General features: G+C 46.2%; 2 pseudogenes; one reads left to right on the top strand and one right to left on the bottom strand.

Moving 5' to 3' along the window:
• LOC132085208 (zinc finger protein 850-like) overlaps positions 1-15,501 on the bottom strand; it is a 418,453-nt pseudogene that overhangs the window by 339,782 nt on the left and 63,170 nt on the right.
• On the top strand, positions 279-14,133 carry LOC132085147 (zinc finger protein 501-like; annotated as a pseudogene).

Genomic DNA, 15,501 nt, shown 5'->3' with positions numbered 1-15,501 from the left:
TTTTTAATTGGTTTTTTTTTGCGGGGGGATGTTTGTTTTTGGGTTTTTGGAGTTTTTGTTGTTGTTGTTGTTTGGTTTTTGGGATTTTTTGATTGGTTGGTTTTTTTTGTTGTTTTGGGGGATTTTTGTCTCCTTTTTTGGTTACACAAAAGCAAAAAAACCATATCTGTAACCAGAATTCCTGGATTCACTTCATGCAGAGATGGAAGTGCAGCACCAAGTCAGCTGAGGAGAGCTCTGCTGGTGTGCTCCCACCGTGCATGGAAGAGGGGACAAACCTTTGTGCTTCCCAAGAGCAGGACAAAGTCACAGATCCCAGCCCAGAGCACCTCCAAAGGGTTTTGCCCACACCCCAAAGCACAGAGGAGAAGCTGGTGAGTTCCTGCACTTTTTGACTGGAAACAGCAGCAGGACAAAGAGCTGCAGAGAAGAGCTCAGCTCTGCCTGTGGCCCCCTCCCATGGATGGAGGCAGAGTGAGGATTTGCCTGTGAATCCCATTCATCACACCCCAAGCCTTCTCCTGCCTCATCCTCTCTTCTCCCACACCTGGCTCAGTGATTTCCCTGCAGCAAAGCAGTTGTCCCTGATAAGGTGATGGCAGGGGATGACTCACGTCAAACCCCAGCAAAATAAATGTTCGAGAAACGTCGCTGGGAATTCATCCGCTCCTCAGAAATGGAATCTTGCTCATCTTTGCCTCTCAAACATCACCTTTGGGTGGGGTGGAGCTGCTCAGGGGGTGCATTGCCTGCCCTCAAAGTCCCATCCTGCCTGGCTTTGAACATTTCCAGGGATGGGGCATCCACAGCTTCTCCTGGAGGTCTGATCACAGGACACAGAGGATCTGTACAAATCCTGCTCACCACACGTGGTGGGAGAAGGAGAATGCAGTTTGAACTCAGCAGAGGAGTGAGGAGAAACCTGGTCCTGATGGGTGTAAGGTAAATGCTGGAGCAGCTCATGGGAGAGATTGCAGAGGCTGCAGCTGAAGAGGTTCTGTGTGGGGCTGTCAAAGCTCCCTCTCTGAAGTGGATTTAGGTGTGGATGAGCACACCCTGGTGTTAGAGGGGAGCTGTCCCATCTCTGCCCTTCACTTCAGCCCCATTTGTCATGATTTCTATGGGACTGCTGCAGCAGATCAGGAGGAATAAAAGGGAAAATCTGTCTTCTCTTACATAACTAGAAGTAAATGCATAATGCAGTTTAATTGAAATTACTGACTTCCCCAGATAAGCTGGATGTAACTGGATCATGGTGATAAAGTGATCTGGTTAATATATAAAAAATTACTCTGGGACACCCAGTGCACATAGATAAGGGCACTGAGGATGGAGTAGGGAGACACCAAATCTACCTGGTAGAAGACTCTGTAGATTTGCTGCTGTCTCAGTAAAGATAATTTGAGCAAAAGCAAAATTCACTATTTCACCCTAGAGCAGGAAAAAGAGGGGATGAGGAACTGGATTAATGGCACCTCCTCTGGGGTTTTGTTTTTTTTGTTGAATTTCTTGAACATTTCCCTGCTGTTCTGGACCTCAGTTGAAGGTGTAGGTTCAGTCTGGTTTCTGAAGCTGTGGAAAAAAATCAAGCCATTTAACAATATAATTTGAAAACAAATCTACTGAGCTGAGAGCTTTGTCCTTGGGTTCAGCTAGAGACGTTTGAGGGACACTTTGGAGGAAAAAAAGATTATTTAAGAAGCATCTGGAGAGATGGGCTTCAGCTGCCCTCTTCTCTATTTATGCTTATTAGAGATGAAATTGAAGTGCAACATGATTAAATTATGCATATAGAGAAAAGCTTCCACAAACAAGAAAACATAAGCAATGTGAGAAGGAACAGAACTGCAAAGAGAACAAGAGGAGCAAAACCAACAGGATGCCAAACTGCAAAAGACATTTCAACAGCACCTAATTAAAACTGTTCACATTTGTAACAGACAGAAGATAAAGACATTCACTAGGAAACAGAAGAAAAGGGGGGAAGAAAAGCCCACTAAGAGGAGTGATTTAGTCAATCACAGGAGATTCTGGAAAAAACAGCAAGCATTTGAGCAAAGGCCAGTTGCAGAACGTGCAGTGCATTTGGAGTTGGGGGTTCTCTCCCATTGTCTGCCTGCAGAGGTGACTCCAGCTGGAATAGTGAGGGATGTGCAGAGCACAGCCCCTGCCCACAGCACCAGCAGCCTGTGGGGAGCTGCCACCGCTGCCTTCCCGCTCGTCTCCAGGCAGGGATTTGAATAATATCACATAGCAACCAGCCCAGGACTGAGAAATCAACCCAGGTCCCACTCCAATAACTTAATCACGAGATTATCTCCCAGCTTCTTTTGTTAATTAATGAGCCTTTGCCTTTTAGCTTCAGAAAGCACAGACACAGCAGTCAGGGAGAGGCTGCAAATCCAGCGGGGCACCTTTGTTAGCATGATGAACTAATAACACTTCTCCTCCTGTGACACCTTTCAAAGCTTGACATGTTCACCACTGGGTTCATCTGCTTCCCAACGTGTAGGAGAGCAGCACAAGCTCCAAAGTGGAATAATCAGGACAAATGAGTCCTTAGCCATCTTTCAAAGAGGCCAAATCAAACCTTCTCTGGTGGCAAAAACAAGAACGAGCTGCGCTGTTTTCCTCGTCTCTTGTCTAAGCAAAATTATTTTCATAATTGGTGAACATGGGATGAAATAACATTTCAGCAAGGGAAAAGCCTGTCATGTACCGTGTCTGAGAATGAATAGGGGAAGTTATTTTTTCCTTCTTGTCATAGAGGCTTTGCTTTCAGACAGGGTTGGCCAGGAGAAAACAGCTTTCCAGCTAGAGAGAGGCTGATTTATATGTGCACAAGAAATCTCCCTGTTCAGAGATAAAACAGCTAAAGTGCTTTGTTAATGATGAAGTGGCAAGAAGAGCTGGAGGAAGAAGCTCTGGAGCCACAGGAAGCCCCCAGTCTGGATGCTGCCTGAATCCTCTCCTCATCCACGCAGACACCACAAATCACTCGTGCACTCCATGAAGAGCTCGTCAGTCCAAAGGTGCTCGTTAAACAATCCCATTCCTACCATGCTCGTGTGCATGGAGAGGTCCCAAATAATTAGCTCTGTGGCTGGCAGCCAGCAGGAATATCTGAGCCCTTTTTAAGCCCAGAGAAGGAGGGAGCCCACGGGGCTGGAAGTCCTGCTTGGGCCAGCCCAGGTTACCCTGTCACCCTTGTGAGAGCCAGGGCAAGGCAGCAGCGCTATCCCCAGCCCTGACACAGAGAAATGAGCATCACCACAGAGGGACAAGTGGCACAGATGGGTGGCTGTCCTCGTTGTCTCCTCTATAACTCCATTTTTGCAGGGGCAACAGGAGGGGGAAGAGCAGAATCCCCCCTGGACTGCCTCCTTTGCAGGGAAGTGAGTGATGAGCCTGGCAGCTTCTGAACAAATATTTCTGATGCACAGAATTCACTTGTCAGCGTGGAGGAGCCTCGAGAGGAAATTTCCTAAGCAGATCTGTCGGAGATAATGACACTGCGCAAGGAAGCCCTCCTTAGGAGGGATGTCTCCTGAAGATGTGGAGTGTTTGAAAACATGATGCTTCTGTGTGTTGCTGTTGATGAGTTAAAATCCAAGCAGCCGTGGCTAAATTTTTAATCTGGGAGCTCTAACAGGTGAAGCACAAGGAGGCAGTGAGTCAGTTTTTAACCTTCCCTGATCCTGCCTTTGTTTTCTTTCCAAATCAGAAGCCTCTCTTCAGGCCCAAGATATCACACTGTGTTCTGCCTCGTCCAGATTACAAACCAGGGAATTTCTGTGCGTCTGCATGTTTGTGTAATTGCCTAACACCATGAAACTTCATCTCAGCTGAAGCTTCTAAACTCCACTGTTAGATAAAAAGCAATTAACAGCAACCATAACCAGAAACACTTCCAGTGTGAGGGCAGGCAGCAAATGGCAAATTGATACATCAACAAATCTGGTTTTGCCTTGTACTTTGCCGCTTGCAGCCAATGGGTCATTAATTTTTATATGAGTATCACGGATTTATCAGCAATTTGGGAATCTTGAAGTTATTACCTATTGACAGTGGCTCTGATTGTGTTGGCTGCTCTGTGTTGCCTCTGCTCTTTCAGTTTAAGAGTCACTCAAAAGGGTGCAGCAGCCAGAATCTCACCCCAAGGCAATCCTGGGCACCCAAAAGTTATTCAGTATCTCATATTTGTTTCCTCAATACAGGGCTGGGTCTGTAGAGCCCTTTACCTTCTGAAAGCTCATCAGCATTCACCTGTCGTAGGTATGTTCTTCCAGCTCTCCTAAGTAGCTGTATTTTATCCTGTCCAATATAAAACTGGCTCAGGTCAGGAATTTTGTGCTGAGCTAGTCAATCTTTAGGGGTTTTGCTAATTAAATCTAGGACAGATAACCAATAGATTCTTCAGCTGAACAAGGATAACTATTTTAACCTCTCCTGTCCAGGTGCTTTGGGATCATTTTACATGTTCTGATTCATTAGTTTGAGTTTCAGTTCCATGGGGAGGGGGGGGAGTAGGAAAACCTATATTTTACTTGGCAATTGTCCTGTATACAATAAGGTTTGCTTTCCATGTGGTCACAGAGGCACTTGCAGATTAGCTGCGTGCAAAGTGATGTGAGGAACCCAACCTGGATTCATGAAAGTGGTGGTTTTTTATCTGAATAAATGCTGTTCTTAAAAGAAAAAATTAAAAAGCAGATACAGAGGCGTCAAGGATGATATTGCCTGTTACCATTCTCTGCTCTGTAGCTATGCTTTGGCTGTCAGGTATTTTTAATCTCTCTCTCCTGGCTGGTTTGGTGTGAGCATGTGCCTCCAGATAATCCATCAGTAATTACCTGTTTAGTTTTGTTGCACTCTTGTTGCTTTGTGCAGCTGCTCAGGAGTTCATTTGCTCCCACCTTGCAGACAGATTTAAATGTTAAGCTTGTTTTCTTCCCAGATGGGGAAGAGATGCCTCTGTTTCAGGTGAGTGTTCTGTGAGCTCTCCCCAGTGTGAGGAGATGATCCTGAGCCTGTTACAGCGCAGCTCAGCAAGGCTGAGAAATGCAAATCAAACCAGACCCTTTTTCGTCTCTTTTGGGCTTTTCTGAGCTCTTTGTGTGTTTAAAACAATTTGGGTGTCCTCCTTGTGCAGTCAGTGGCTGCAGGCAGCACAAAGGGATTTTTCTGGAGGGGTTCAGGCTGGAAAACTCCATCCCTGGAAGTGTTCAAGGCTGGGCTGGGTGGGGTTTGCACAGCCTGGCCTAGTGGAAGGTGTCCCTGCAGTGAGGTTGGTCCAGATAATTTTCCAAGTCCCTTCCAACCCAAACCATCTTGTGATCTTAATGCTTTGACTCTTCCTGGAGGTTCTGCCAAAGAAAATTTAAAACAAGCCAAAGGAAAAGGCAATGATACAAATGGGCAAAGAGCAGCACCTTGGTCATCCCAGCAATGACCAAAACATCCAGGGAAGAGATATTCTACCTCTTTGTCAACACAATTCCCAGCAAGCTTTCCCCTCTCTTACTTCTCTTGGAAAGGGTAAATCTCTGCTGTACAAGTTTCTCTTTTTTTACAAGCTGAATGCAAGCAGCCTGCCTGTCTTATCTCCATTTGCCCCCTTCTGTGCAAACATTTCAGTCACTTCCTGCCAATTTAATGTTTTTTCAACTACTGACGTGCTCCTCATCTCCACTCTGCAATTATGAACCCATGTGCTGATGTTTTAAGTGTTTTGTTTTAAAATGTGTAACATCCAAATTTACTAAAAAAACAAACAAAAACCCCAAACTGAAAAATACAGATCCCTCCCCAAATTCTCTCTAGTGCCAATTATAGAAATCTCAGCTCTCAGCAGAAGCGTCAGTCAGCAGAGGATTTGGTTCTTATCAGAGGCTGAAGCTTTGGAAAAATACACTGAGGATGGTGCAGGTACATGCTGGAAGTGAACGTTGAGAGTTTGGAAATGCAAACTTCAGGATTTTCCAGTGCTCTTCCTCCCCCAGCACCCAGAACATTGCATTGTTGGTCGCTCTTCATTTTTAAATCATTTGCTGTCAAGATACATGTGTTGTTTTCATAGAGTTGGCAGCAGAAGTTACTATTTTTTTTTTTCCCCCAGCTAAATTTAGAGAAGGGTAACAAATATTCTGGGTTTGCTCTGAAATCATTCTGGGAGAAGCTCCTGGGTTATACATCACGGTTGCTCCAGCAATGAAAGTGCAGAGAGTTTCAGCTCAATGATGGCTTTGGCTCTCAGGATGCAACCCCACTCTCTGTCCCCAGCACAAGAGAAGGTCAGAATCTGCTTGAAAATTCATTTTTATTAGGGAATATTATTTACATACCTCATTTTCCTCTTGCACAAGAAAGCTGAAGGCATTTCCCCCCCTTCTAACTCGTTTTAGAGGCGACCTGACATTTTCTAATGGCTCTCAGGTATGTATAATTTATCCTGCTCAGTGTCTGCACTTTCCAAAATAACACTGGAGAATTATCTGGGCTCCTGCTTTTTTTTGGCCAACCATTACTCTTCCTTTTTTTTTTCTTTTTTTTTTTTTTTTTTTTTACCTATAAATGTCCATATGCTGCAGGATAATTGCAGTAAGTGTAGGTTCCTTTGGAGATGCTCTTGTGTGGGAGACAATATGACAGCTCGTCTGCATAGCACAGGCATCATTCCCCTGCCTTGATTTAGCAGAGTCCTGGACCCCAAGGCTTCTCCCATCTCTCCTGAATATTTAGGGATTGCTCACACACACCCCCCGTGCACTGGTGCTCTCCCATGCAGTCATTTCTCCATTTTCTGTGGGCAGCTCTGCTGCTTGCAGGAGGCACAGAGGGACACAAGCCTGGCACAGCCTGCCATGGGGACATGGCCCCCTTGCTCCTGGATTCCCACACTCTATCCAGGTATCCTGAGCATCAAAATCCTGTGTGAACCCACAGCCAGAGTGTTTGGTTTGGAAAATTGTGTGAGGTGGAAGTGATGTCCCAGGAGAGGGACAAATCTCCCAAATGTCATGACCTCTGATTGGCAGCTACACACAAATTTGTCCCCAGACTTGTTGAAGCTGTGTGATGCTTTTGGGATGGATAAAATAATCCTAAAATGAGATTATCAGCAAGGGATTGGGATGAGGGGCAGGAAAAGGAGCTATCACCCCAAACCTGGGCATTCCTTACCCTGCTGTAGCTGCATGTCCATGATTGTCCCCTGGAATCTCAGGATTCTGTGGACATTTGAGTGTTTAATTTAAATTTAACACTGGCAGGAGTGTTTTGGAGCAGAATTGAGCAGCTGGGCTTGAACACAGAGCAGTTGTGGGGCACTTTTATTCTTTTTGGGGTTTTTTTTGCCCTGACAAGGTGTGTGTCATGACTAAGTGGCTGCATCAGTGTGACAGGGGACAGGGACAGTGCCAACGTGTCACTCACAATGGGGGGGTGGTGATGGGGTGGTCCCTGGTGGTGTCAGTCACACTGTGCGTGTGACAGGGGCAGTGCTATTGGCACTGGGGGTGTGACAGGGACGGTCCCAGCTCTGACTGTCACACTGGGGGTGTGACAGGGGCGGTCCCAGCTCTCACTGTCACACTGGGGGTGTGATAGGGAGGTTCCTGCCCATGTCTGTCACAGTGGAGGTGGGATAAGGGATGTCCCTGTCCTTGTCAGTCACACTGAAGGAGTGACAGGGACGGTCCCTGGTGGTGTCAGTCACACTGGAGGTGTGACAGGGGAGGTTTCTGTCCGTCAGTCACACCGGGGGTATGACAAAGGATGTCCTTGTCCCTGTCAGTCACACTGGAGGTGTGACAGGGGATGTCCCTGTCCGTGTCTGTCACACCGGGGGTGTGACAAAGGACGTCCCTGGGAGTGTCAGTCACTTTGGAGGTGTGACAGAGGCTGTCCCCAGCTGTGCCCGCCCTGCCGGGGATGTGACAGGGGCTGATCCCTGGGTGTGACAGCGGCTGATCCCAGACCTTGGAGCCACAGCTCCGGGAGGAGTGAAGGGCTCCTGCAGGGTTTTGGGGTAGGACAGGATGGGGAAATGCCTCGTGCAGGGTTTTGGGGTGGGAGAGGTTGGGGAAATCCCTCCTGCAGGGTTTTGGGTGGGACAGGATGGGGAAATCCCTCCTGCAGGGTTTTGGGTGGGACAGGATGGGGAAATCCCTCCTGCAGGGTTTGGGGTAGGACAGGATGGGGAAATCCCTCCTGCAGGGTTTGGGGTAGGACAGGATTGGGAAATCCCTCCTGCAGGGTTTGGGGTAGGACAGGATTGGGAAATCCCTCCTGCAGGGTTTGGGGTGGGACAGGATGGGGAAATCCCTCCTGCAGGGTTTGGGGTAGGACAGGATTGGGAAATCCCTCCTGCAGGGTTTGGGGTGGGACAGGATGGGGAAATCCCTCCTGCAGGGTTTGGGGTAGGACAGGATGGGGAAATCCCTCCTGCAGGGTTTTGGCGTGGCGCCGTGCAGCCGGAGCTGCTCGGTCAGTTCCCATTTTAAATTCCAGAATGGTTCAGATTGGAAAGGACCACTCTGGATCACTTTGCTCCTCCTTTCTGCTCGAGCAAGGGCATGAAAAAGAGGAAGAAAAAGAACTGACCGAGAGTTTGTGATTTCCTGGGACACCACTACAGGCTTCTCATATAAACTTCATGAAGAACTGCAGTAAAAATCCTTAGTGCTGAATGGTTATTGAATAGATTATTAAATGCTGTTCTCAGCCAATCTAGGAATTCTTTAGAACAATAAACCAGTAAGTGCAGAGCCCAGGTAGAGATTTCACCTTTAACTCTTCAGCAAGCTCATGGATGCATTTTTTGGGGTTTCCAGACCCCAGATCAGAGATGCAGCTCCTCCAAATCTCAGCCAGGAGCCCACAGATGAGGATGTTCTTGCACAGGCACCTCTCATCCAGCACCAGAAGGGCCAGGTTATTCCCTGGCAGGCTCATTTACAGTCCTGGATCTCCAGCCAGGTGTATTTGCAGAATCAGATAGCAGTTTTTGCCTAGAATTTGCTGAGTCTCCATCAGTATGTGCAGAGGAAAATGCAAGTTTGGGGATCTAAAGCATGCCAGGAAGTTATTCCTCAACCAGCCTGCTTCTTACAGCCCTTGCTTGGTTTGTTCCTGTTCATTTTTCCATGTTCTTTACAGCCTGGTTCTGCATTTTGGACCTCTGTCTGGTTTTTGGTGTATGTGGGAAATGGATTTTTAGAGAATTCTCAAAACCTGACAGAAAGCTCACATAGTGTGCATCTGTATGCAAACCTTGAGATAAGAAATGCTGAGTTAGAAATGCCACAGAACAAGACAGATATTGTTGAGAAATTAAACTAAAAACAAGTTTCAAATGATAACCTTAACAAATAAGACTAAATACTTAAAAAATAAAAAATAAAAAGTACATTATAGCAATACCCACTAAGAGTAATTTTAGATTATTAGCTTTAAAGCATTTACAACATAGTGTAACAAAAGCTAATAAGCCAAAAAGCACTTATAGTACCTTATAATTAAGAAATAGTTGGCTTCTGATTATAATAGTGCAAATTATGACATCTATACTATCTCACTCTTCACATGAAACAAAAAATAGAATAAAAGTGTTTTAAAAACTCCGTTACCCCATCTGAGTCAGAAAAAAGCTTTATCCAACAGGTGTAGTCAGAACTTGGGTTTTTTCAGTGTTTCTTCTAAATGCCTCATTCATGAGATGCCAGATCACTGGACTCTAAGATGTGGAAGATCCTGGCAAACGTCAGGAAAATGTGTGTTAGGGTAACAGGATGGAGCTGGATAGAGTGAAACAATTCCCTGCACCAGAGATGCTGAACCTTCTTTTAATTGAGTTCTTAGGGTCCTGTGTGGGTGTCCTTTCAAAATTCAGTGTCCTCAAAAGGCACTGCATGCTTAAGTTCAGTGGGCTGAAGGGGGCCCAGATTGCCCCTGGGAGTTAAAAGCTCAAACTTCAGCCAAATATCAGTGAAATCCCTCTTGATTCAGCTCCTTCTTAGAAGAAACATTGCTTAGAATTTTCTTTTTCTTGTTTTACATAGAAAAGTCTGAAGCTCTCAGATGTTTAAAGTGTTTATGGCACTCCTAAAACAGAGTAGCCAGATGTCAGAAAACTCTATGGCCTATAAAGAAATTCAAATTTGATGGAATGTGATGTTAAACCCTTCACAAAATGTATTAAGCTCCCATTGTGAGAGCAATGGGAGCTACGAGTTCCATTTTCGTGAATTTAACAGAAAATTTGAATTAAGAAATTACTCCAGAGTAGATCTAACTGGCAAATACATTACAGATCCTCATCTGTCCTGACAGACTCTTCACATTTAAGGCACATAAAAGTGAGGTAGCATAAATAAAAAGGATTTGGCGTCCACAAACGTGTGTGTTGGGAATATGAATGTAGGGCAGGCACAAAACACCAATAATGTAATTTTAATAGGAATCATATATTGCAAGGAAGTGGGTAATTCAATTAGTTTTCAGCCTTCTCCTTGAGGATTACAGCTGGTTTTTGTGTGTGTGGATGCTGGCAATGCACAATCTTGTTCATTTGTCATTTCAGTTCTGTATTTGCTGCTAATTGTGGAGCCCATTTCCCAAAGCTGGAGGAGTTTTGCTAGGAAAAGGCAGTGCAAAGCTGGGCTTGCTCTGGGTTTTTTTTCCCAGAGTTGGGTTTAAAGCTGGACCAATCTCCATGAGATTACACAAAGAGTGGTTTCAGCTGTGGACCATGATCCTGCTGTGGCTTTGGCAAAGGCAGGTGGGATCCTTGGATGGTTGGACAAAGGAGTTCCCAAGAACTGGTGCCACTGTGAAAGGCCCTGGTGAGGCATTGCTGAAGATGCTGAATGTCCTTTTGTGTGCAAAGACTTTTCTCTTAGGAAGTGGGACACAGTCCTGGGAGATGGATTGATCGCTCCTGACAGGGGCAGAGCTGCTTTCTTCTGACAAGGCAGGGTGTGAGAGGGACTCAATCCATGCCACGCTCCTGCAGGAAGATGGATGCACAGTCATTGCCATGGTGAGGGGCACAGGGGACACTCCATGAATTGCTGTGGGCTGGAGCTGAGGGACAGGAAGGGTACTGAACCTGTTTGGGTGAGTCCAGAGGAGGGCACCAAGGTGATCAGAGGGATGGAACACCTCTGCTGTGAGGAAAGGCCAAGAGAACTGGGAGTATTCAGCTTTTAGGAAGACCTAATTGTGGCCTTGCAGTACCCAAAGGGAGCCTACAAGAAAGACAAGGCAAGAGCTGGAGTAACAGGACAAAGGAAAATGGGTTGAAATTGAAAGAGAGTAGATTTAGATTAGATGTTGGGGGTATTTTTTTCCCTGTGAGAGTGGGCAGGCCTTGGTACAGGCTGCCCAGAGAATCTGTGGCTGCCCCTGGATCCCTGGAAATGTCCACGGCCAGACTGGATGGGGCTTGGAGCACCCTGGTCTAGAGAAAGATGTCCCTGCCCGTGGCAGAGGGCTGGAACAAGACGACATTCCAAGCCATACCATTCCATGATTCCATGAACAGGCTCCTGGAGCACCGGGACCCGCAGAGCCCAGGTAGGGCCGGGGAACAGGGAATGGGCACCCAGGAAAAGTTGGGGGGGGGGGGGGGGGGGGTCACACTGCCTGGAACAACAAAAAAATTTCCTATTTTTTAATATATATGTATGTGTATGCATTTATTGTTGATATTACTGTCTTTCAGTCCACGCCGTGGTTTCCACACTCCTAGCCGTGGTTATGGAGTTCTCTTAAGCCAGGCAGCGCCAGCATCCCTTGGAAAGTTTTCCCGCCCCAAAGGCATCGGCAGCTCAGCTGGAGGGCTGGAGGTGAGGAATACTCCTGTTAGCAGCTCCTTATTAAATTGTCGGGAATGGCTGGAGTGGGGGTGAGTCGAGCCACGCTGTTCCAGGCAGTGACTAATGAGGACTAATCCAGATTGTTTTGGAAGAAAGCGTGGCTTGTGCTGCTGATGGAGCAGCACAATGTGAATAAGAGCTTTCACTTAATGCACATCGCTGCACTGCCTTGATCACTGCACTTGATAAGCCCGCCGAAACTAAATAGGCAAGTTTTACATTTATGACACGTGGAAATACAGAAATATTTATGTTTTTACATATATGTGTTCATTAATATGTATGCTTATATTCAGAGATGTCTTATCCCACCTTCCAGTACTTAAATGGATTTTACAGGAAAGTAGAACAACATTTTACACAGATAGAACAAAGGGAAAAAATTTTAAACTAAAAGAGGAGACATTTAGATTAGTTATTAGGAAGAAATTCTTTACTGTGAAGGTGGTGAGGCCCTGCCACAGGGGGCCCAGAGAAGCTGTGGCTGCCCCATCCCTGGAAGTGTTCAAGGCCAGGCTGGATGGGGCTTGGAGCAGCCTGGGATAGTGGAAAGTGTTCTGCCCATGGCAAGGGGGCTGGAATAAGATGGTCTTTAAGGTCCCTGGCAACCCAAACCATTCTGGGATACTGTAATTTCTCATCTTTAGGAAAATTTAAAATTGGAATTATCAATTTATATTTGGTAGTGAAGGCTGGCTGATGATAGTGGATTTAACTTTATTGAACATTGTCTATGCTTTATGTGCTGAATGTGTATTTTCTACATATCTAATAGTAGATGATTCTGTTTCTTTTACATATCTAATAGTATGTCCCTTTCTTTGAATCAGAAAAATACCTTTGCTATTCTAAATTTATAATATCAGAAGAATCACTGATGAAACAGGTGTTTTATTTTCTAGGGAGCACTGTCAGAAGAGCTGAGAATGAGATGGACTTACCATAAAGGACACAAAGTTCTGGGTGATGATGAGCTAGAGTTTTAACTTAGAAGAACACAGTGTTTGCCTCAGAGGATGGATGTGAGCGATAATAACATTTGTGTCACAGAGCGGAAGAATTCAAATTATCCGAGAAAGGCCGCAGAGCAGGTGGGCCACAGCTGTAGGCCACAGAAGGAGGTGGACATGAATTACTCCTGCAGTCCTCCTGGAAACTCTGCTGGACCTGCAGGAAAGCAGGAGCTTTTCTGTGGAGACAAAGAAACCTGTGCCACCTACTGCCAGAAACAAGGTGAGAGCCCAGCTGGGGAGATCCCCCCCTCCAGCACCAGCTTCCACCTGCAGAGAGAGGATGAGGATTTAGATCACTGTTCCTCTGAGCACCCCAGGAAAACACGGATGATAACAAAACTCCGCAAGGACAACGGAAGCACTGCTCTGGGAGATGTGCTTGGTGAGGAGCTGGAGCCCATCCCCGAGGAAGCTCTGCCCTATCGATGCAAGAAGTGTGGCTCCTCTTTCCACAGCATGAGTGAGCTGCAGGAGCACAGGCGAGCTCACCTGCTGGAGAACTCCTACCGCTGTCCCATCTGCGCCAAAAGCACAGCTGATCCACTCCAGCGAGAGGCCGCACAAGTGCCCCGAGTGTGACAAGGCCTTCATCCGCACGGCCGACGTCTGGAGGCACCCACGCAACGTGCACAAGATCGAGCACTCCATGGTGATCCTGGCCAGCGGCATGGCCAGGACCCGCTGGTCTGTGGTGCACCACAGCCAGCAGCACAATGCTGAGTGCCTGGATTAGGCTTTTCCTGCAAACCCAAAGTCTCACGAGGACGACTTCAAAACTTACGCGTGCCCGACGTGCAGTAAAGGCTTCGATAAGCCCAACCTGCTGTCCAAGCACAAGGTGATCCACCGGGAGGACAAGCCCTACAAGTGTCAGGAGTGTGGCATGGCATTTGTGCAGCTGCTCAGGCTCAAGAGGCACCAGCAGACTCACTCCGGGGCACGGCCCTTCTACTGCAAGGAGTCTGGAGGGACCTTCACCCGACTAGCATCGCTGCAGCGCCATCACCGCGTCCACACCGGAGAGAAGCCCTACTCCTGTAATTTCTGTGGGCATTCCTTCACCAAGTCAGAGATCCTATGGAGGCACAAGCGCACACACAAGTTGTACAAACCTTAATTTGGGGTCTCTGTGGTTGCTTTGTACCTGAGCAAGGTCTCCTCAGCTGGGCTGGAAAAGCACACCATGGTGTGTGCTCTGCCCAGTCCAGACCCACTGCCCAGCATTGCTGCATCACAGGGAGCTCTGGAACTTGATTGCACTGCTGGGCTTTAAACTGCTTTGTATGAGAAAATAATCTAATTAACCCTGAGTAATGAAATGGGAGACTTGAGGAGACTGAAACCACTCGCATGTGCTTGCTCTGTCTCTGTTTGCTGGACTGGTGATGCATCCACTCGAGCTTTGTGAAGGATCTGCAAGCAGAGGTTATGAGAATTCACTGGATAAATTGGCCCTGCCCTCATGAGTGTGATGACTCTTTGACACTGGCTTTGGAGATCTGTTAACTCACTAAGTTAGAATGCTCCAGGGTTCTCCCTCTGTCCCTTCTTGTATTTTGCTGGTTTTTTTCTTTCTGTTACTCTTCTTTTTATTTGGAAGGGGAAGTATCATGTTGGTTATTAAAAAAAAACCAAACTCCACTTCCAAACCAGTTCCTTAATAAACACAACAGTCACCAGCTGTATTTCAGAATGTTTCTGTAGTTTATGCACTTTTGAGTGATGGGTTAATAATGGAGAAGGCTTTATTTTGGCTATGGTGGTGCATGCTCTTGGGGTGACACTTGTGTGTCTGATGGAAACATGCACAGTAATCTAACCAGCTGAGTATTGTGGAAGGAAATCTTTGAAGACACAAAATTCAAAGAGCAAAAGACCAAATTGAAGCCACTTTTGCTACTCATTGCACAGGAACCTTCTTCATTTAAATGTTTTCACACATAGGGAAGCTTCCTATAACAAAAGCAAGTCCTGTGGTGTGTCCAAGTACTGCCCAACGTGTTTCTTAGACTCTTCACTTTGATTTAGATTCAAATGGTTAGTGAAGAAAAATTTCCTTAGGAATTAGCCTGGCAGACTTGGGCAGGTGTTGACAAATCCTCCAGGGCTGTAACTGCCAAGAGATGTGTAATGCCTCAGTGTCAGCAATGGGATTTTAACTTTGGAACTTAATACTGACTTTACATCTTCTATTAACCACTGTGGTAGAAGTATCCAGTTTGTCCTGAAGGTGCAGCCTGAATTTCTTTTCCACATCAGAAGGTTTTGCTTCTTTGCTTCCTTTTTCCTTATCAGCTGCGATATTTCATTATTTTTTTTCTAGGGCTTTCTGCCTTTTCAGTGGAAGGTTATGCAGCAGAATGAAGGTAAAGCTCCAAGGTAATGTACCTTTGCATTTATTACCAGGTTATTTAATATAAAGTACTGATTGTGCTGTTTGTTTCCATATTTCATAGAATTAAAAAGGTACATTTGCAGCTCAGCACCTCCCATCTGTGCAGCAGCTGAGCAGGTGCCACACAGTGGGTCCTGTTGTGTTTGATGTCAGGTACTTGGCTCAGATCAAGATCTACCACTGTTCACAGCAAAACTTTAGGTTGATTATACAT

Source organism: Ammospiza nelsoni, chromosome 29 (genome assembly GCF_027579445.1).
Source record: "Ammospiza nelsoni isolate bAmmNel1 chromosome 29, bAmmNel1.pri, whole genome shotgun sequence".
Classification (NCBI taxonomy): Eukaryota; Metazoa; Chordata; class Aves; order Passeriformes; family Passerellidae; genus Ammospiza; species Ammospiza nelsoni.
The sequence above is the reverse complement of the archived record's forward strand: the minus strand, read 5'-3'. Positions and strand labels throughout refer to the sequence as shown.